Raw genomic sequence first — 21,221 nt, forward strand, 5'->3', positions numbered from 1 at the left:
GAGCGTTTCGATAAAATTTGATCGACGCGAATGGTTTATCGGGGGAATAATAATAACACCGGCCAGGGACCATTCCCATTCGTTGGACGGCGATGTATTGGAAATTACTACCAGCGATTAATTATTCATCCTTCATTATTTGAAATCCATTCGAGCACATCGCTCGTTCTAACGTATCATAATGTAATAATTAGTCCAGTATTTACAACACCGGGCTGTAATATGATAATTCATGCAAATTCGATTCACATCGGATAGATTGATTTTAAATAGTTTTTATTCCCTGGCAGACGGGGGGAGGATGGAAAGAAAGCGTCGATCCGTATAATAATATAATATTTTGTAGGAGCGTATCGATTGTTCATTAGCGTGTCGGTAGCATTTGGCCAGAGATTTAAGGAATACATTATCAACCGTGCCCGCGGTTTATTCCGTTCCCGACAGAATCAATACGCATTCAAAACGGCGCTTAGTAAATTTATATACGATTACACGCATGATAAATGTCTATCCGATTGCGCTAAACAGCGCAACGAGTAAAATCGTTTCTGACTCGCGTCCCAACGAATTTAGATTGCCAATCAATAAACCAATAACTACGCCCGTACATAATCTTCCACGTGCCGCCGTTCAATTCACAATTTCCATCACTTACGCAGCCGCGGGAGGCCTGCCGCCTTTGCGAGGAGCAGCGTTCCCGTTCCAGAAAAACCAATATCACTGCCCCGTTAATTAACCAAGGCAACCGATCATACGCGAGTCCCAAATTGCGTGTCTCCTCAGTACCAATACGCTCTCTTATTAACCTCTGGAAAAAGGAGGAAAGAAAAAAAAAGGGGGGTGGTGGTACGGGAAAAGGAAAAAGCTGTTTCGCGCGGCAAAGCACCTCGCCCGCTCTCCTGGTCCCGGTGATACAGGAAGCAATAAAACGTGACACGCTTTCCACATGCGCACCAGGCATAAAAATGCAAATACGGGCGCAAAACAGAGGCACTGATCGGTACCGTAGACCAATGTCCGGTGTTTCCTCGCCCACCCCCACGCGGCCGGCGTCGTATCCTCCCGGGGCCTCCAATTACGCGGCTATTACTTGGATAATTAATAACCGATATCCAACAGCGGGCACGCACATACGCGGCGCGGTCTGGCACACGCAGAGACACCGGATAACCGGGATTTCCGTAGGCCAGAGAATTATCCCCGTCGAAGGTACAATGCGCAACGATACATTATGGGCCCGGGTTGATTTAAGTATGCAAAGACTATTCGAAACCCCAGCGAACCGCGCGCGCGCCGCTGGCAGCCCCCATTTGCATCTGGGATATTAAGTGTATCCGATGTATCCGGCGTTCGCGAATAAATTCTGCCAGTGGAAATGCTCGCCGATCGAATAACGACGAAACCTTTGCCCACGTTTGAGCTTCCTTCTGCCTGTGTTCTTTTTCTTTTTTTTTTTTTTGCCCGTGGAATCGTACAGCGAAACGCGATCCCGTTCGATTTTGAAATTGAATATCCGCGTTTCCCGGTGCCCTCGAACCTGGTTTTCAATTATGTCCGGTGATTGCAATAAGAAGGCGTCGATGCACAGTTGTCCGCGAGGCGATACGCGACATCGAGGAATTATGCGCGACAGAAGCGCGCGCGAGCAGGGAAAATTGTCTCGTAAAAGGCAGAAATATTGTTTCAGAAACGAATCGCGCGTCCCATCGCGTTTACGTCCCGCGATTCCTCCGGTTTCGAGCCGCGGTCCGTGGGCTGGCTGGAGGGCGGCCAACGGAGATAAAAATTTAAATGAAGTTTGTTAGTTCGCTGTTTATTCGAGTAAATAGTGCAATTCCAGTGAATTATGCCGCGCGCTGCGGCCACGTCGCATTGTTTTATATCTCCCGTGGCCGGGTAGCGCGCGATGAACCCGCGACCGCTTTATCAGTCTTTTTCAATTTCGATCGTTACGAACTGGCGCGATCATTACGATCGTGCGCGGATAAAATCCGCTAGCGAAGGTCACAGTGGACGAGATTGGCAAAATTTTCGAGCGACCGCCCTACAAGCCACGCGAAACCGTCCTATTAACAGAAAACAGTATGTCCACCGCGCGGATCCATAAATAAAAAGCGACTCTCGCGGCATCAGAGCTTTAAAGCGTTCAATCAATCCGGCCTCCATTATTATTTTCTCATCGGGCCATTTCTCATAACGGCCGCGTGGAAACATTTTCATTGTCACTTGGCAAGGCAGCGGTTGACAACCGGTCGAGCGGACCCGTATTTTCACGTCGATTGACGGCTGGGGTCTGCGCGCGCGTGTCGCCGCGCAAAGAAAGGCTTGTTTGGGAATCAATTGTCCGACGGTAATCCTGTAAGCCAAGGACAACGCGGTAACGGCCGGACAGAAACGACGCGCAATAATTCAGACAGGGGTAGTAGCTTTTTCCGCCCCGATCCGCCACCCCCCCCCCCCCAGCCCTCTTTCGCCGGCGAAAATTCGCCGCGCGCGACCCGTTGCCCGTGCAATATCCATTCCGCGCGCTCGTGAAACATTAAATGCACCGTGAAAGCCCGCCGGATTATATTTGCATGTATTATACCCGCTGAGAGGGAGAGAGAGAGAAAGAGAGAGGATCCAGCGAGCATTTTCCGTCGCGGGCATCGCGCGTCTCTTGACCCGCGCGTCGTCAAAGGCGCCTCCTCCTACTCTCGAGGAAACGTGACGAATTTCGTTGGCCAAATTCTTCCTGGTCCCGTTCCCGGTCGATCCCATCGTCCTGCTGTTACGTAAAGAGACTTCAGACAGCGGCGAATGGAAAGAGGAAGCCACGTACGCGCGCAGCAGACGTTTCGAGGGTTCTGGCGCCTCGTGCAGCGCCGTGCGAGACCGATGTAGGTCAGTGGGCTATCGTGTGGGTTATGCAAAGGACGTCTGCTGTCTGACGGGCAAACCTTGTGCATCGATTGGTATAAGGTCAATTGCAAAATAAAAAAAAATATATATATAAAGGTAGTAATGAATGGAGGTTATGCTTGCGTTGGTATCGCATAGCGCGTCAGAATTGTTGAGATAGTCTACCATCTAGATTCTTGAGGGAGGCACCTTACCGTCTATCTACTCTATTTCTGAATTCCATCGTTCGAACGAACGTTCAATTGCACGATTGGAATCGCACTCCATTATGACTATTAATTAGTCAGCAGCTCGAACGACTGCAATTAGTTCCTTGGCGTGAGTAAATAAAATTCCAGGAACGTAGCGGATAATTAAAATAATTCATATCCGAAGTACAATATTCCGCTCGTCGTCGAGGCGAAAGAAACGCGCGCGGAAGTTCAACAAGCTCCCCGTAGCGTTAATTAGAATATAAAGCCCTTGGAGTCCATTAATAACGCGCAAACGGGGTGGATAACCGAAATAACAGACTGCATTAACGAAATTATACATCCGAGGTATCGCGAGAGTGGCACGTCTTAGGCGCGAAATGTACGAACGATACACCGCGGGAATCGGTTCACGCTCGTACAGACGTCGGTTTAATAATCAATCAGTATTCAGCCGCGGTAAACCCTCCGAATCGATACGACGCTTTCAGTTAAAATCTGCTTAATAATGGAATTACAACGAATAGATTAGCTCGTCAGCGACTTGCTCCAGTTTAATTTATAGCTCCGCGCACGGCTCACATCGATCGTTAATATTCCATGAAACGAGCCATTCGAGCAAAGGGAACCCTCTCATTGATGACACACCTTGCACCTTTCGAATTAGCCAAATTAAACCTCGCGTCATTCGAGCCGGATTTGGCGTCGAATTTCAAATCGAACACCACGCTGCTTAACCCATTTTAATATCGTACAAGTGCAACTCCAATGGTTCGGTATTCCAAGTACTGAAACGAAAAACGCAGTTGCAACGCTTTTCGAAAACAGTACGAATATAAAGCGAATAAAAATAGAATATAAAGATAAAAGGACAAAGAGGAAGTGCAAAAATATTTCCAGCGTGAACAATGGATCATTTAAAATGTCTACGGGTGCACGTAAACCAAAAACTGTCGCTCTAATCCTCGCAACTATCATTAAAAACAAACATTCATCAACGCAATCAAGATCGCCGATACTTATCCCCATGTCTCTCTCGAACAAAAAAAAAAAAAAAGAAAATAAAAAACCAACGAACGGGAGAATTTCACCGACAGAGTTCACAAATTACCGAAAATATGCAAAATGGCTCGCTGGGATCGCGTGCACGCAGCGTTGTAACGAGCGCGAGGCTATGCAAAAAGGCAGCCCGTCCGGTAAAAATGTGAACAAACGGGATTCCAGCGTGATCGACTGTGCAGCGCGGAATAAAATTTGAAAAATCCGAAAATTTCGCGGCCAGAAGCGGCCGCGGCGCGCTGTAATGCGACCGGTTGATTTAGTTGGGGGCATAAATATACGCTGGGAGGAGGGTTGAAGGAACCGGTATGCCCGCGGCTACGATGCTTTATGCCGCAACTTTCCATTGCTAAAACTTTATACGCCGTTAATCCGGCCAGTCTAAGGGGTAGGCAACGATCAACCGCGATTTTACGATTAACCCCGCGCTTTGGATCCGCACGGTGTATCGATCGTCTGACCCGCTTCTCGCCGCTCCGTGGCGTGGCGAACGAGCGAATTCTTCGCGTGCACGGACGTGTGTGCTGGCCGTGGCGTAAAGTTAATGGAACAGGTAATGGTTAGTAATTTATAGCCGTGTTTTATGGTGCAAGTTATTATTAAATAGTGGTATTTGTGCGAAACTTAAATTGATTGGGTCGAGCTGTGTGAGAAGTTCTCGCGAAGCCACTTGCCCCATCAAAAAGATATAAAATAAGATATACAGCGTTCCTTTTCGATGAAATTTTTCAAAGTCGTTTTAAAGAGGAATCTCTAGCTTTATGTAAGGTATAAATTATTCGATCTGGATGGATTTGAGGAAAGTAGAGTTTGTATTAAAACTTCGCGAATACTTTAACCGCGCTCTTTGCAATCATTATTCTCGAATTTAATGGAGGTGTTTATAATGTAGAAAATCAGTCCTTCCAGCGATGTATCGAAAAAAATGAAGGAGAGTTCTTTAAATTCCATCCAGATCGTTTTCGGAATCTTTTTCGTAGATTTCAGCGACCGTTCGAAACTTTCGACCGACTGTGTACGTAGCCCGGAAGTTTTCGAAGGATCAAGTGTGCTTTGAGATTCCCTTAGATGTTCATGTAAATTGGAAGCTAGTTCACAGTTCGATCCGAATGCTCGAATAAATCGAAAACCTCATTTACCCACTCCGCAAAGGGTGTAGTTTAAAAATTTTATACCGCTCCGTCATACTCTGATAACTTCCAGAACGTTAAACGACTTGGCGACACTCTTCCAAAAACGCCTAAAAGAATTCCTGGCGTGCGACTCGCGTGACATTAAAATCCAGCTACAGTCAACCCTCTTAACAGCGCGATTGATTCGTTCCTCGTTATATAAAAAGCCATTCTCAGAGCGACGAGTTATGAAATATGAAAGGTAAGATATAATTTAGTAAATATAGAAACTTAAGAGGGTTGTTACGAGAGTACCATATCACAAGATGGCACTGTACCTTCTGGAGCACATCGAAAGGAACCTACTCGCCTTCCATTTTCACTCGAAACGAACGTGACACGCCATCCCCCGCGTCAAACATTGGCCAATCCCCAAAATTGGCCCCAGAAACAACGGTGAACAGCTCTCGAAACAGTGAGACCAGCCCGTCCATCCGAAAGTAAGCGAGCCGAAGCTGCTGGTCGGCAATCATGGTCACGTACCCCGTGAATCTCCAAGGCGAGGATTTTAATTAACCTTAACGGCCGCGCAACGATCTATACTAATCGTTCGAACGCGCGGCGGCGTTCTACCTCAAACAAGGGATCGCAGTGGCGAACGGATCCAAGAGACGAAGCGTTGATTGCGCACAAACTGCATTTCAATTAACAGGGATCCGTTTGCCCGGCTCCTGGGGTCTACGGAAGCTCGTTTCCCGGCGATCTTTAGCCGCGGCTCTTGTTCGATTTGTCGACGGACGTATATTACGCGAGTAGACGCCATCGCTCGCGTGCTCGCGGACCAAGCCCTCCTCTTATAACCGACAGAAAAAATTCCGCGAGCTTGTCGACGTTTCTCCAACCCGTACGATGGATTCAGGGCTCAGCCAGCACGAGAGGATGCGTTAATATCGTGTTACGAACTGCAGCTAACGAGCACGTGGTAATGTTGAGAAATGTAGGGAGGAAATATTAAGGGTGGTTCGACGAATTGAACGGCTGAGTGGAAAAAGTGTAATTTCGTATGCGAAGAAGGGCTGTGGACGTCTGGAAATTTGGATAGCGATGGGTATGCGGGTCTGATTCGAGAATCGCTCTTTGGAGCCTCCTTTTACTCTTGCTAAATCGATTTCATTGATAACAGTTCGATTTTCTATGTTGGTGGTAGCTAAAAATGTTTGAAATGAATTTATCGCGCTAAAGTACTCTCGTGTACGTATACACAAATCAAAATGCAATTAGATCTGAAAGATTAGATAAAAAGATTAGGAGTTTAATTTTCTTTTAGAAGTACAATTAAGGACACTCTTGTCCTAATGAATCGAAAGAGACGACAGGACGACCCGAAGAAAACGAGGATCCTCGTAATGAGAAAAAGCTCTGGAAGAATGGATGACAGGACGTTAAGTTGATACGGTATAGAGTACGAAAGGAAACGGTGAACCGCGTTTGGTTCTGAGCCAGCCAGTAGACTTATCGAAAAGGCTAATTTAGTAGACTCGCGTCCCAAGTGTGTCGCAGGAGACAATTTATTTAAAAGGATCGATACTAGGGTGCTAACTTTCAGACGTAGAAGTCCCATTGGGTCGATGACAAAAATCTTCTCCTAAATCCTTCATTAAAAATTTAACTCGATGATAATAATAACTGATGAAACGAAAAAATAACAACGTTATCCTTCTTCTATTTTAACCGTGTACACGGATGCCACTTGTAACGAAGAAAGGGAAAGAAAAAACCGCGCGATCGAACGCATCGATCACGTTGAACAACGCGTCAACGAGGCACGCGATATTCCAGGGGGCTCGTATTTCCGCGGTCAATTTTTCGCCGCGCGCCGCTCAAGAGGGGAAAAAGAAAGCCAGGTCGTTGATAAAAACCGAGGGGCGATCCGATAAATCAGCTGGAAAATATCGCGAGTCGCTTCCTTGGCTCGTTCGAGCGCGGCAGTTTCGCGGCGTCAAAGTGACCGCGCGGCTGATTTATTCCACGGCCGACTTTTGTCATAGCCCGTCCACTGGCAGTGGCAGTGGTGTAGGTCGCGCCTCGGTCGGACCTTCTTCTTCTTCTTCTTGGCCAGCGAAACGGCCCCGCTCGCCGATCCGCCGTTTCGACCTCGTAACACGGCAAGGTAATAAAGAGTGTCATCGTTTAGTGGAGTTGGTGGTAAGGTCGGCGATAAAACCCGTCACGCTGACTGTGTAAACGTAACTCAGAGCAGAGACGGGCGTTAAACCGTGGCTGAAGCACCTTGGGCGATAAAAGTGCCAAGCCATTCGCGGAGACGTTGCTGGGAATAGAAAGCAGTTCCCCTCTACGACGATCGGGGTTGCTTCTATGGATGACACGGTTGCTGACGATCATACGGCCCTCGTTTCCTGTTCATTCTTTCGGGGTCCCACAGTTCGGTCGAGAAGAAGACCTAAAACGGTGATCCTTAAGCTCTACCTTTGGCGAAGCAATACTGTCGTCGTACGAAACGTATTTATGAATTAGCATGAAAATTGTATTTATTAAGAAACGTAAAAGGAAATCATACGTACGCGTGTCTCATATTTCTTTCAAATTTGTATCGAAGCTTCGCGAGCTGCTTCTTGTTGCATATGTATGACATCGATCACTTTCGAAACCAGGACGAATCCTATATTGCACAGGTCACTGGAGAGTTTTTATTATACCACCGAGATGTCCGTTTCCAAAATCGATCGAATAATTTGCACGAGTCTAATTGCAAATCACGTGGCACGCCTTTGGATTTCTTTGAAACTTTAGTTCGATGTCTGACGGCTGTAATCAATTTCACTGGATCCTTAACTTTTAAACGTTGCAAGATTTCCTAACTTCGCTTATCACGGAAGGTAGGTATAATTGACAAACGATCCTCGTTGGTTCGAGGAACGGCAGAGGTCCATGACCGCCTTCGAGCCATCTGTGCACCGGTTACAACGTTCGGAACATCCGAATGCTACGTGTTCTTCCGAATCTCTTTAAGGAAAGGGCAAACAGAACCTATACAGGTGTCTGGTTTCAAATAAAAGTTGGCCAATCTTACAGCTCGCGATTCTTAACTTTGTTCAGCCGTGTTTCGGTATCTTCCCAAGCTCGGAACTGCTGTCAGAGTTCCGTAAAATAAGAATCCCACGGACACATATAGAACACGTTCGTCCCCTTTACCTGCGCGCCGCATTTTCTATTTCGACGTGACACGGTTAAGCTTCAGTCGTGTGTCAATAAAATTTTCTTACTATAACCGAACGAAATTCTTTGATTTCATTACCGTAAACCTTTCCAAGAATGTAAAATCACGTTATCAGAACGCGGATACCAAAGAACGAAATCCAAAATGGATAGAATTTGATCAACTAATCATCTAAGTCCCCTTTCTATGCTATCCTGCTCGAAGTTACGAACAATCGCTCGCTCGATCGCCAGATGAACGCTCGAAGAACCGTTCTGGAATCACTCGATATCACCGCTAAACGTTACGAGGCTATCGCAGAATAAACTCTCGCTCTAAATGATCCTGGGACCGGTTTCTTAAAGTCCGTCCTAGCAATAACCGTGAAATCCTGCCAGCTATTTTCCCAAGCAACGCAAACGTTTTTGTTCCCGAGCGTTCTCCGTGCATTTTGAAGGTAAGCAGACGGGGCTGGTTCTCGTCCGGTCCTCGGCGCCTCGCACCCTTCTTTCGTCCGCCATGGTCCGTCTTCGGTATCGCGACTTCGTCCTTCCGCCGTCGTCGAATAATCCTGGCCTCTGTAACCTCGTTAGCAAACAGTCGACAGGAATTATTATTTCAGGACTTGTGCTAACAGTCGCCTCTCTGTCCGTCCGCGTGCTTGCTTCGTTGCGGACGAATTAATTCGACCCTCGGCGTCGCCACTTTCCTCGCGCTTAATTATCATGCCGAATGGACCGCGTCCCGCCCTCCTGTTTTGTTTATTCAGCCGCTGGCTGCGATACGGGCTCTCGTCGATAGCAATTATTCCGCGACTAGCGGATCGTATCGACGATACCCGAGAATGGGAATTTCCGGTGTCCTGCGAGGGGGCTGGAGACGCATGTTCCAAGATTATCGAAGCCACATCATCGGCTGTCATATTGCTCGAATAAAGTATAGACGTGGATGATCTGGGGCGATGATTAAATCGAAACGACACGAAGGTGTCCTTGATTGGTTCGAATTCCAGTTGAAAATCGCAAATGCTAATCAGTGGCAAGGTAGACTGGTTTTAGAGGCGAGAGAAATATATACTTTGAACGCGCACGCGCGCACACTTGGAAGCTTACAGGGGGGCCCCATAAATTTTCAAACTACATTCGTTATGCCGCTCGGATTTGCAAGATCAAATTTTGCGGCATAATAACCGACATGATTAAACTGCCGCGTTAACGAACTTCCCGATGGGGTGAATATGCATGAATATTTGGGAACGGTTAATTCTCTTTTAAACAACTCCGCGAAAGTCTTCCGCGGGAGGTATGGCGGTCTAAATGCGTGAAATTAGAACTTCTTACTTCGTTGCACGCAAATATGCACCGAGTAGGTAATTGGCTCGATGGAGAGGACGTTCCATATACCCAAGTTTGAAGAAAAAATTGTGGGTTAATTACTGGCAACCAGTGATACTTGAAAAATCAAGCAAAATTATTTAAGGCATACATTTAATAAATAATTTCAACATTTCGAATAGTAAAGAGGGAAAAAGCAATTAAAATTCCAAGAAACCACCCTATGCTACTCGTCTAATTTCAGCAAGAATTCCGCGATTCGATCAATCCGTATAATTCGTCCTCTGTTTGTCCAATCCGGGAGCAATAATTAAAGCACTTTCTTCCAGAAGTTGAATTAAAATCGTTGGAGTGTCTCGCGAGCGCTGGTACGCCCTGGTGGCAACCCCCGGGAGAGCAAAACTGATCTATTAATCCGTCGCTCTGAAAGTTCCGATCATCTTCTCGCCGTGATGGTATTTACGTTCGGGCGTTATTTGTAATCTCCGCAATTTTCCTCGAGCGCCGGAGGATCCTGTTCCATTTTATCAAAGAAAGCAAGAGGATCGCGTCGAGGGGATGGTCGGACGGGACGGAAAGGGGTGAAACGGCGGACGGAGGAGGGAAGCAGAGCTCATAAAGCCATCACACGTCAGACGGAGATCGTTTTTCCGATAATCGCAGAGAGGATCTGTGGTACGCGCACATTCAACGGACCCTTATTCACGTATAATGTCCTAGCCGTGACGTCTTCGGCGCCAGTCACCGACGCCCGGGCGTCGTCGCTCGAAAAATTCACCCCTGACGAGCCAGGATGCAGCTTCAGCGGGACGCGTGTCCCTCTTTTGGTCAGAGTCGACCCGAATTTTATTTAGAGCCACCATTTGTCCGTCGATAACGAATAAATTGTTCGTTCGTTTACGAGCACGTCTATATCTTTATTCCTTGTTGACGAATAAATCCCTGTAGATGGTTGTAAGCCCGCGATTCCGTGCTTCTTCCGCGTATCCGTCGCCATTTCCAGGCTCGATGGTCCATGGAAGTTGGTACGTGTTATAATTTATTGCTAAAGGTCGAACATATTTCGAAAGTGCTCGCATTTTCTTCTTCGTTTAAATGTACATATTCCTCTAAATGCTTCTCAATTATTTTTGAAACAAGGTGAACTGTTTAAAAATAAAATTACAGTCCAATATTGTTGGAAAAACTGCATAATATATGATATTCGTACAGTAGTCGATCATATTCCATAACAAGAGCCATAAATCTACGACTAATATATTTCGCCTGGCGTCTCGTCCCGATTATATTATTCCACTCGCGTAATTCGATCCCTTTACGATCCAATGGGCAAATTTCAGGAATATGTTTATCCACCCCCATTGGAAGTTTTACGACGTTTAATTATTTTACGGCCAGATACGGCCTGTCGTAAAACCAGGGGAATATTCGAATCGTAACGTTCATCGCCTCACCGTTAGACGTTAATGAACCAGGTGCTTCATTCGTAGAAGTGCATTACAATGATGTCATTACCTATTCACTTTCGGGGTAATTGATTCCATTCACATCGGGGAGCTTTATTGCGAAGTGAATTCGCGGTGATACGAAGGCCTCGCAAGTGTTCGTATCTCATTTTCCGTTCAATTATTTGGGAAATAAACTACACAAACATTTAAACGACGAAACAAATCTCCTCTCCAATTCCATCCCTCTGTGTTCTATTCTATTTATGAAAATACCAATTAGCACAGACATCTTCATCGCAGACTCCAAATAATTACACGAACTCCATGCTCGCGCACGCACACACACACACACTGGCAGTTGAAAGTAGAAGAATCGTCGATTATCAATATTCTTCGAACAAGTATATACGCAAATCTTCTTGCACGGGATCGATATCCGCGTTAATCAGTGCAAAGTGCACAGTTGCACTTTACACGCTTTACACGCTGCTGCGGAATAATGGCACAAGGAATATGGAGCATCAAATGCCAATTAATCTAGCCTTTGCCTTTCTCCTCGTCTCGAACTATTTCAGCGATATAGCGTGACAAGAGCAGGGTACTCTGCCATATTACATATTAGGGTATTTGGTTTCGCGGGGATAACTTTAGCCCCCAATTTTCCGGTATGTCAAGGTTCATACAAATTTATAATAGGTTGTCAAGCGGCTAATGAGGATGGCTGAGGTCTGACGCCTTAGAAATTCAGAAATTAATTTCTGCTAATAAACTTAAAATTAATTGTAGGTTAATTCTGATCGAAACAGCCGAAACATTGTTCGCCACGCTTCTGAAATTTAAATTATCGTTTCGTTTGATCTTTTTGGATCTTTCATTCTTTTTTTTTTTCCTTCACTTTTCGTTTTGTCCTCCTCTTCCGTGAGTAATCGAAAAATCCTAATGGACGGATTTGAACGCTTAAACAGTTTATAGAAAATACCAAGGGGCCAAGGAACGGTCTGGCGTCTTCGTAATTACTGAGATTTTTCTGCTGATCTGTCTTAACTAGACACGACCGTTTTATTTCCTCAATCAAAGTGGTATCAACCGCTAACTGAAAGTATCTTTTTAGGGCAAACTTTCTTCCCAGTCCAGGCAATCACTCCTTGGCATCTTTTAATCACGGTAAAGCCCCTTTTCTCTTGCTGGAACTTCGCCGCTTCATAATTTTATTGCGCGTTTCCGGGATAATTTCTTCAAGATTTTCTTCAATGAATAGATAAATAAACGTCCCTCGAACCGAACCGTCGTGGCCTCCGCAAATTGGAATTTCATATTATCAAACTTATCGAACGAATCGACCCAATTGTTACGTCCATGAAATAAATCCAGACTCTTCGACCGTTTTGCTTGAAATTATTTCCAGCAAGCTTCTTCTCTGTCGCTAAAAGATCCGCTCGATCCGCTGCGTTAACGAGTGTAATTCGAAAACGAGACGAATACTCGGATCGCGGTCGAATGCGTGAAGACAACGGCATCGGTTTACAGAAATATTTGAAACCCCTCGGAAAGACGATGAACTTGGGGTGGTCCGCGGGCAAGGGATTCTGGGTCAGACGAAATGGATTGGATTTCAGCCGGCCAAGCGAATTGTACTCAGGAACCCGCGTCGCTGATATTGGAAGGTCGCCAATATTGTACGACCACGAAATGGGATTCAATCTGATTTCGGTTTTATTTATAGGACGATCCGATCGACACGATCGGCATCGATTTCGGTGCCGAAAACCGTTGTAAAAGTCGCTGATAATCGTTCCACTTTCTCTACGGTTTTCCTTTCGCCGGCGAACGGTCCCAACGTGCCCGCAACACCGCCAAGAATCCTTCCAGGCACTCGTCCCGAAATTATAGCTGCGTTAAAAAGTTTCCAGCAACATACCTCTGCCTCGTTTTAAGACGGAGACACGTATTATTTGCAGTGCACACAATTGCCAGCGTGTTTGCTTTACGACAGCTGAAGGAGCTGCGAGAACGAGAGAAAGGAGAGAAAGGCGGAGGGGGATGTGTATTTCTTAATTTTTCTGTCTGCCAGTGAAATTCACTTCGGCTTCCCCTAACTGGCTCGCATTTTAACAGCGCAGACCCGCGTGTCGTCCTCCCGCTGTCTCGCAATCGTCAGCCAAAGAGACTACAATTTAAATATTCACTGTTATTTGAACAGAATTCGTGAAACATCTTTGAACGTCCCTTGTCATCACTCGGTTCGACACTGGGTATAACCGATTGTTCGAATAGCTGAATTATATACGAGTCTAAAGTAAACTGGCAGAGCTGTAAGTTCTGGACAGGTGAAAGTAGGTTAAATCGGTTGATTAACTTTTAAATCTTGATAGGTACAAAAGTTCGCCAGGGTCGATAGTCCAGCAACCTCGATCGAAATTATCTCCAATTCCCTGATTGTAATACAGATGGTTCGTCCTTGTCACGCGGATTGAATTCAAATTTAGATAATCGCCTGTGATCATTTTTCGTGGATTAAACGTGGACAATCGAGGAGGGATGCAGAAATCGTAAAATCCGCGAGCGATCGTCGTTGGGATTCGTTGGATGGACGTAATTAACGATGAGACGAGAGTTTCGTAGGTACGAATCGATCGCAACTGTGTAGCCGGTCGGGCGGCGGCTCGGGCGGAAGTTCGAGGCGCGTATTTCACGGGGCGTCGAATTCACGAGTCGCGAAAAATCGCCGGCAGGAAGCTCATTGGCGCGTGGAATATCGGAAAGTGCAGGTTCCCGTGGCGACAGTGCGGAAAGGTCGCGCGGAAAGTTTGACACGGTTAAAGGAAACTTTCCTTCCTTTTCGGTTTTACACTCGCGCCAACGAAATTCGTGCCGGGTCGCAACTTCTATTCCGCGTCTCGCATCAGACACGACACCCCGGGAACTTCGACTTGATTTACGGCGGTCGATGCAACGAAAAATAGAAAAAAAAAGAAAGGACGAAACAAAATATGTGTGACACGAGCGAGCATACACGGCGAGCATTTAATCGAGAGTTTGAGAAACGAACAATTTATACGCGCACACGTGGCACACGGTTACTGGGCAAAGATCTGGGACGTGTAGATACTGGATAAATACTCCAGATATTCTGTTATTTTATAACGCACGCTCTTCCGAGGGTGGCATCAAATTTCAGATATAATTCACGAATACGCTGTCTCGCGACTCGAGAGAGAAGAATTACTTTTACTCTAATAAACCGAGTGCTCTTTCGCCCTCAAAGGGTTAAACCAGGCACGCTCGTGGACCTGAATCGCACACGGGGATATCGAAGTGGGGTGATGCGCACAGATACTTGATAGAAGCGGGAAGACCGTATAAAAGGGTCGCTCAGGCACTATGAGCCACTATGAATGACGGAGTACCTTGTCCGTGGATATATGGACACAGTAAATGCCCTAAATTAGTCAGATGGTCGTGCGAGCCTGTCACACGCTGGCACAGACAGGTCAAGTGCACGCTTCAACATTTTCTGGAGTACAATTTGCATCCGAGATTCTAATCGATACTCCGCTTAATTAGAACGGCAATTGCTGCGGTCGATTCGTCGAAGAATCGAAGGGAAACGGATGCAAAATCGCGCGACGGATTCCTAAAGGGCGTGGAAAAACTCGACGAGCAAATTGTTAACACCTGTACCCCGGACCTGCTTAAAAATACACACGATTACCGGATCACTTTTCACATTACACACCTTCCCGTTCCAGGTAACAGCAAGCTCCAGCCTCCTCGCTTCGTTTATTTATTTAAAGCGCCAAATACGTTTAACCTGTCCGGAGGATTCTTATCGAGAAATCTCGGGGGCGAAAGTCCGTCCAGAGGCGGACCTCTGGGTTTGTATTTTTAAAATTTCACGAGGCTTAAGAAAGCGACTGCTCCGGGGAATTCGCGGCCTTTCTTGCGCTCTTCCCTCGTCGCTGTCTCCCGCCGCTTTCGCTCGCCGTTCGTAGCGCAACGAGCGGTACCAAAATGGAGTCGAGAAGAGGCGACGCTCGAGCGGTGGCGAGGAAAAAAAAGGGAAAGAAAGGGGGGTAGAGATAGTCCGATTCGAGGAAGCGAATTGTCAAGCGGGTGGACTGAAGCGAGACCAGCCGTAAGTATTCGAATTGCCAGGGGTAAGCCGCGGGAACCGTTCCCCTTTGAGGGAATTATGGATTCAATTACGCAAAATCGCCGGGTCCGGACGAGACACTAAACGCAACGGCGCCCGGGCCAGATAAGCAGATTAAGTTTTCCTAACTCGGTGAATATCTACGGTCCGTTTGAACTCGTAAAGTTTGCCGCGCGTAAAGATAAAGGAATTCCGCGGTAACTTCAACACGTATGCACAGAGGGTACAGCGAGCGGGCGAGCGAGCGGGCGGGCGGGCGTGAAAAGCGAATCTGTGTCGAGTAAAGTGACGAAGGCATTCGTGGCAAAGCGACGCGTTCAAACTGCGGTCGAGTAAGTATCTCTCCAGTGAATAAAATGTAGAATTCAGTTTTCCTTTTCTCTATTCCGCCAATTTCTCTTGCGCTAATACGAACGAATCGCGCGTCTCGATTCAGTTAGAACAGCGGATTTCGGGGTCGGTTGAATCCATTCCAGAGCCGCAACATTACGCGAGCACGAAAAATATAATTATTCCAGGCGTTTCCTTGCAGAGGTCGTTCTTATTTCACGGCTCGTTTACTGAAAACGCAAGGCGAAACAATTACACGTATCATCCCGCTCGTATATCTCCACGCGTTTCATTCGCGGAAGCGGTAGAAACACGGGCTAAACGACGAAATAAAGGAAAAGCTGGGGGGGGGGGGGGTGAAAAATGCATCGGGCTACGGTTCGTTCTTTCTCGTTCCGACGCTGGTGGCGTTCGTTAAGACGAACGAAAGGGAAGGAATTCCGCGCTGGCGTTGATTGCGCGCGGTCTAATTATAATTTCCGGGGACAGAGAGCAATTAGCATCCGGCAGTTGCCGCGGACAAGTACACGGCTCATCGCGGCTACGCGTCTCATTATATTGTCTTTTGTCGGTAGAGTGTAAAATGGCCGCGTATTAATGCGTGCTCGAACAACAAAGGTGCCGGTAGGCTGTCCGCCATTTGGGCACGTCGCCCTCGACCGCTCTTTGGTATCTCACCCCCTCGAAAGCAGAAGAATAATGGCGTCTTAAAGTGCGCGCGATTTTTGTTTCGACAGTGTCGGGAAAATTTCTCGATTAAGCGTCCGCGTGTTCGTAGTTTTGATATAAGGGGACGCGATATAGTCTGTCCTGTAATCCTAGCTATTATAACGGGATCATTTATATAAGTCGTTTCAAGATTCCATTAGGACCAAATAAATTAACCATTAAGACAAAGTTGTAACAGAGAGACAGGGAGAGAGAGAGAGAGAGAGAGAGTGAGGATAATAATATTGTAGTAGTTCGCACCTCTGTGTGCAATGAATTTTCATTTTGCTGAATCTACCGGTTGGTCTATGAGAAACAAGTCGTCTTACTTTATTACAAGAAAAAAGTTGATCCCTTCTTGTTCTGTAATTAAATTCTCACTTGGCTCGCTGTTTAATTGGTAAAAAACTAGGCGAAATGAATTTCGGTCCCAGCGCTTTTTACACCGCAGCCATAAGGAAGTTCCAACTAATTTAGTTAACTACTTAATGCGTTGATAGTCAAATCTTTATGCCTTGTCGTAACGCCGAACTGTTCCCCGAGCTTTTACGTTGCAATCATAAAAAGCAGCGACAGCATTGTTTGACTCTGTAACTTTCAAACACGTCCAAAATACCTGGACACTGTTGCGAACGAAATTTCATTTAATTAAACCTCGAAACCTTTTTACGGCATAGATAACGTTACGAATAGAATTTTACAAGTTATGACCAAAAATTCAAATTCCAAATTAATAGAATATTCCACGCTGTGTACGTATCAGAGTATGCGAGTGCCTAGCAAAGCAAGGGGACGAATCAAAATCCGAGCAAAAGACTCTGGAACAGGTCAATCTCCATTCAATTGGAATAACGCTTGTTCTCGCTGAAACCTTTAAATCCCACGATAATCGCATCAACTGTCTCGCGATCGCACGTTCGCGGACCAACGGAGACCAGCGTTTAATCGCGAGGTTAATTCTTTCGTCAACGAAGGCACGACTCCTCCTGCTCGAAACACCGCGGCGCGGAGCAATAACGCGGCGACATCGCGAGCGGCGTACTTTTTACAACCCCCGACGGGAGCGGGCGTAATTTGCTTTCGCCGTACGCCAGCGAAGAGCCGCGTATTTTACGAATTCGATGCGACCCCGTCTTGGTATTCGCGAAATTCACCGACGGAAACAGTTGGCACGCGGCGGTAGAATTCCCGGGAGTCGCGCCCGTGACGTTTCGCTGGGGATGCTTACCCCGTCTCGTGTGCAGCTGCCGTGGCAGCGGGCGCCGCGCGAGGGGGCGGCGGAGTCGGCCGCGCTCCTTTGAGCAGAAACGCCGGCGTCGTTCAGTCGTTAGAACTTAACTGCCCCTGAAATAACGACCCACCCACCGTATGGGTTGATGCGCTTTGTTTAGGACGCCCTACCGTCTTACGCCTGGCTCCTCATATCTGATTATTATGAGGCCGAAATGGCTGCCGCGGGGAAATGTTCCTCCTGCCACGTTAATGCCGCGATCTCCTCGCTCTACACGTTACGCTGTGTTTACGGTTTCGAACGACGCGCTCGGTACATTTTTAAAAATACGTTCGAGATGGTTTATACGAGGACGCGGGAGGGGTGAGTTTGTGGACGTTAAATGGCAGGAATAAATAGCCGCGTTCGAAGAGACGGATTTTGTCGCAAAGCTAGGATAATTTGCTTCTTTCTACGAGGGATGATTTGAAAATGGTGGAGGAAAGATTGTTTTCGTCGACGCGATCTATGCCAATTGACGACACTTGTCGCGGGTTAGGCGAGCAGCTTTCTCGATGAAACGTTGTGGAATTGAATGGCAGCGGTTCTGGATGTCTTGATAAATCGATCGTATAGGTGGGACGGTTTTCGTCTATCCGTCATCGTCATGCACCCGCTGTCCCAAGCTGATATGCCTAGGACAGCGCGAGGGGCCCTCTTGCCAATTAACGAACTTATAATTAGCGCACAGAGCTGACAACTTTCTCAAATCGGGATTACAAGTTCCCGTCTGACCGGGACCGCGTGCTTAGTTGCCCACTATAGATAATTATGTCTTTCCGTGACTGCGTCTAACTCCAATCGCCTTACGTATGACCGTGGCAATCGTGTCTACTTCTATGCTGGATCTATTACTACCTGTTTCAATATCTGCTTCATTAAACCTCTTCTTAAACTTTATACCTTCATCTCTACTAATATCTCGCTGTTCTTCATTTTTTTGCCCATTAATTTCGACATCTGCAATCACCTAAACAATTTTCCCATTTACGAGCGAACTTCTCGTAAGTGTATCTTGCCATCAGAGATGATCGCTCTGATTTTTAAACCGTTCTATAACGATCCACTATAATTTAATGCTTCATAAAATAATAATAACCAGTAATTATCGTCTCGCTTTCGAAAAATCGATACTTGAACGATCTTTCGAGCATTACTTTCGCGTGGCACAAAATCGCACGGCTGCCCGTTCTCTCCGCGGAAACAAACTCTAATTTCCGGCTCGCTTTTGGGGCAGCATTAGCGAGTCGCGGAAAATTGGCCGGGAACTTTTCTTCGTTCGTCGAACAGCATCGAACTGGAGAACATTCCAGCGGGATATGTCCACGGCTAGCCTTTTAATCGAACTCTCGAGTTAAGAAAAAGAGCCGCGTCTCAGTGAGGGACTATCGATTGGCCAGACGGTTTCTTCGCGATGCCTTGGCGGACGACAGAGACTCGCACCGGAATTATTCGTGTTTTCGTTCGGCTAAGCAACTTCAGAGGGGTATGGGGAATATCCGAGTTTCACCTCGGCAAACGACATCAGTTTTCAAACAGCGTAACAATTTACATGCATTACGCTTCGACAGGATAGCGAACAAGCAGGATGTCCCCTTGGAAATATGTGACAAACTTTTCCCTGCTTTAATTCCACGCGTTCCTCGTGCACTCCGTTACTGGCTCTCCGAAGAAAACAGTGCAATTCCAACGGGACGATTATTCAAATTCAGAGCTCGCCTTCGATTAACCGTGAAATACGAGAACGAACGAAGCAAACTAGTCGCACTCGTGTAAATCAGAATTAGTATCGTCGATATCGAAACACTTTATCCTCGAAACGACGCAACATCGAGAGCACCCGTTATTCGTCGCGCGTTAGGCACCAACGTCTCCGTGAACAACGCGACGTTCGTTAATTCCCGACGAAAGGCGTGGAAAAGAAGGGAAGGGTCCGCGAGGTGAAACCGCGGAATGGCAAGAAGACCCTCGCCGAGTCACGGAGAAGCTGAACAGATTAGAGGCGGCGGCGGTGGCGGCGGCGTCGCGCCTCGACGATAATGGAGGACGGTTTTCGGAAGAAAAAGGAGCGATTAAAGCATGGCCGGGCATACTTCCCCGTCGCGCGACACTTTGTAACGAGAATGGATGCGGGCGGGCTGGAAACACGACGCTTAAAGTTGAAACAAAGTTCCGACGCCGCGGTCCGGGCCGCTTCGAGGGATGGCGGCCCTGCTACGGGCGGGGCGACACGGGAAATGGAAATGTTCGGTGTGTTACCCTTTGAACGGTGTACCGCGCCGGGACGTGGCCAAATAAAAGAACGCATAATTGAATAAATGTAACGATCCAACCTGCGGTGTCGTGCCGCACGGTCGAGGGATGTTCCTTTGAATGGAAACAAATTTAGGAAACCGAACGGTTTAAGCGGGCTCTTCCCGGGAATCGGGGAATGTATCGATTTTAAATCGATCGAGGCGAGGTAGAAGGGAATTGCACAACGTTGGATACATGAGAGGAATAATACGAGACGGTTCTTATTCGAATTAATGGTGTCTCGAACACTTTTCACCCTTCTTGTTAACCCTCATGAGGGAAACTATTATCACCAAACCAATGACATCCTCTATCTATTTTGTTTTAGAACGTAATCTATCTGTGCCGCACAATTTCGTACAGGCGAGAGGGTTGATATGTGCAATTCGTTCTAAATTTTAAGCTAAAATTTTTATGAAAATATAAAATATAATAGTGTACGAAAGAGTGGTGGATACATTCGTTCGTGTCAATTATCTTCCACATCGAGTAACTGAAAATGGTTCGCGAAATCAGGGATGATAAAAGACGTACAGTTGGGCCAGTATATAAAAAGTTGTTAAATGTATGAATTTTAATAAAGGAATCGTTGTAAAATAACAAAGTCCCGACACTCGTCGTTGGATTGTTAACCGATCGAGCATCGCCGCTGGTAGAAATATTCCCAGGTACGAACGTTCCCACGCAATTTACGATTCGTTTCACGAGTTAAGACTTTCCACGGTGCAAGCTTTTTCAGAACAGACGCCGCCGCGGTTCGACGCGCATTTCCCTTTAAAATGGCGCCGATAAACGTGAGCGCGACGAACGCCGGCCGATGTTGATTTTACCGTTCACGCGGAATCGCCCGTAGAAACCGGAAATGAAGCCCGGCGCTACCGTTTCCCCGCTGATCTGCATTTGAAACGAGCACGGCCGTGTTTGATCGTTGCTTTGTCATTTACTGTTATTGCCCCGATCGCGAGCACCGCCTTAACAAGCTGCAAGCTGTTGCTACGTTCTCGTTTCCACTCGGACCCGTGAAACGCTACTTCTGACCACGATCCGTCGTCCCACCCCCATTTCCTTGCTTTACTCACCGACTGGAACGTGCGATCGTTCGAAAAAAGAAACAAACTGCATTCTTATCGCTTCGCTATGAAATTTGTACGGATTTCGAGAAGACGTCTGTGAATTTCAATGAAACTGAAATACGCACGCGTT

Source organism: Xylocopa sonorina, chromosome 1, assembly GCF_050948175.1.
Source record: "Xylocopa sonorina isolate GNS202 chromosome 1, iyXylSono1_principal, whole genome shotgun sequence".
Taxonomy (NCBI): domain Eukaryota; kingdom Metazoa; phylum Arthropoda; class Insecta; order Hymenoptera; family Apidae; genus Xylocopa; species Xylocopa sonorina.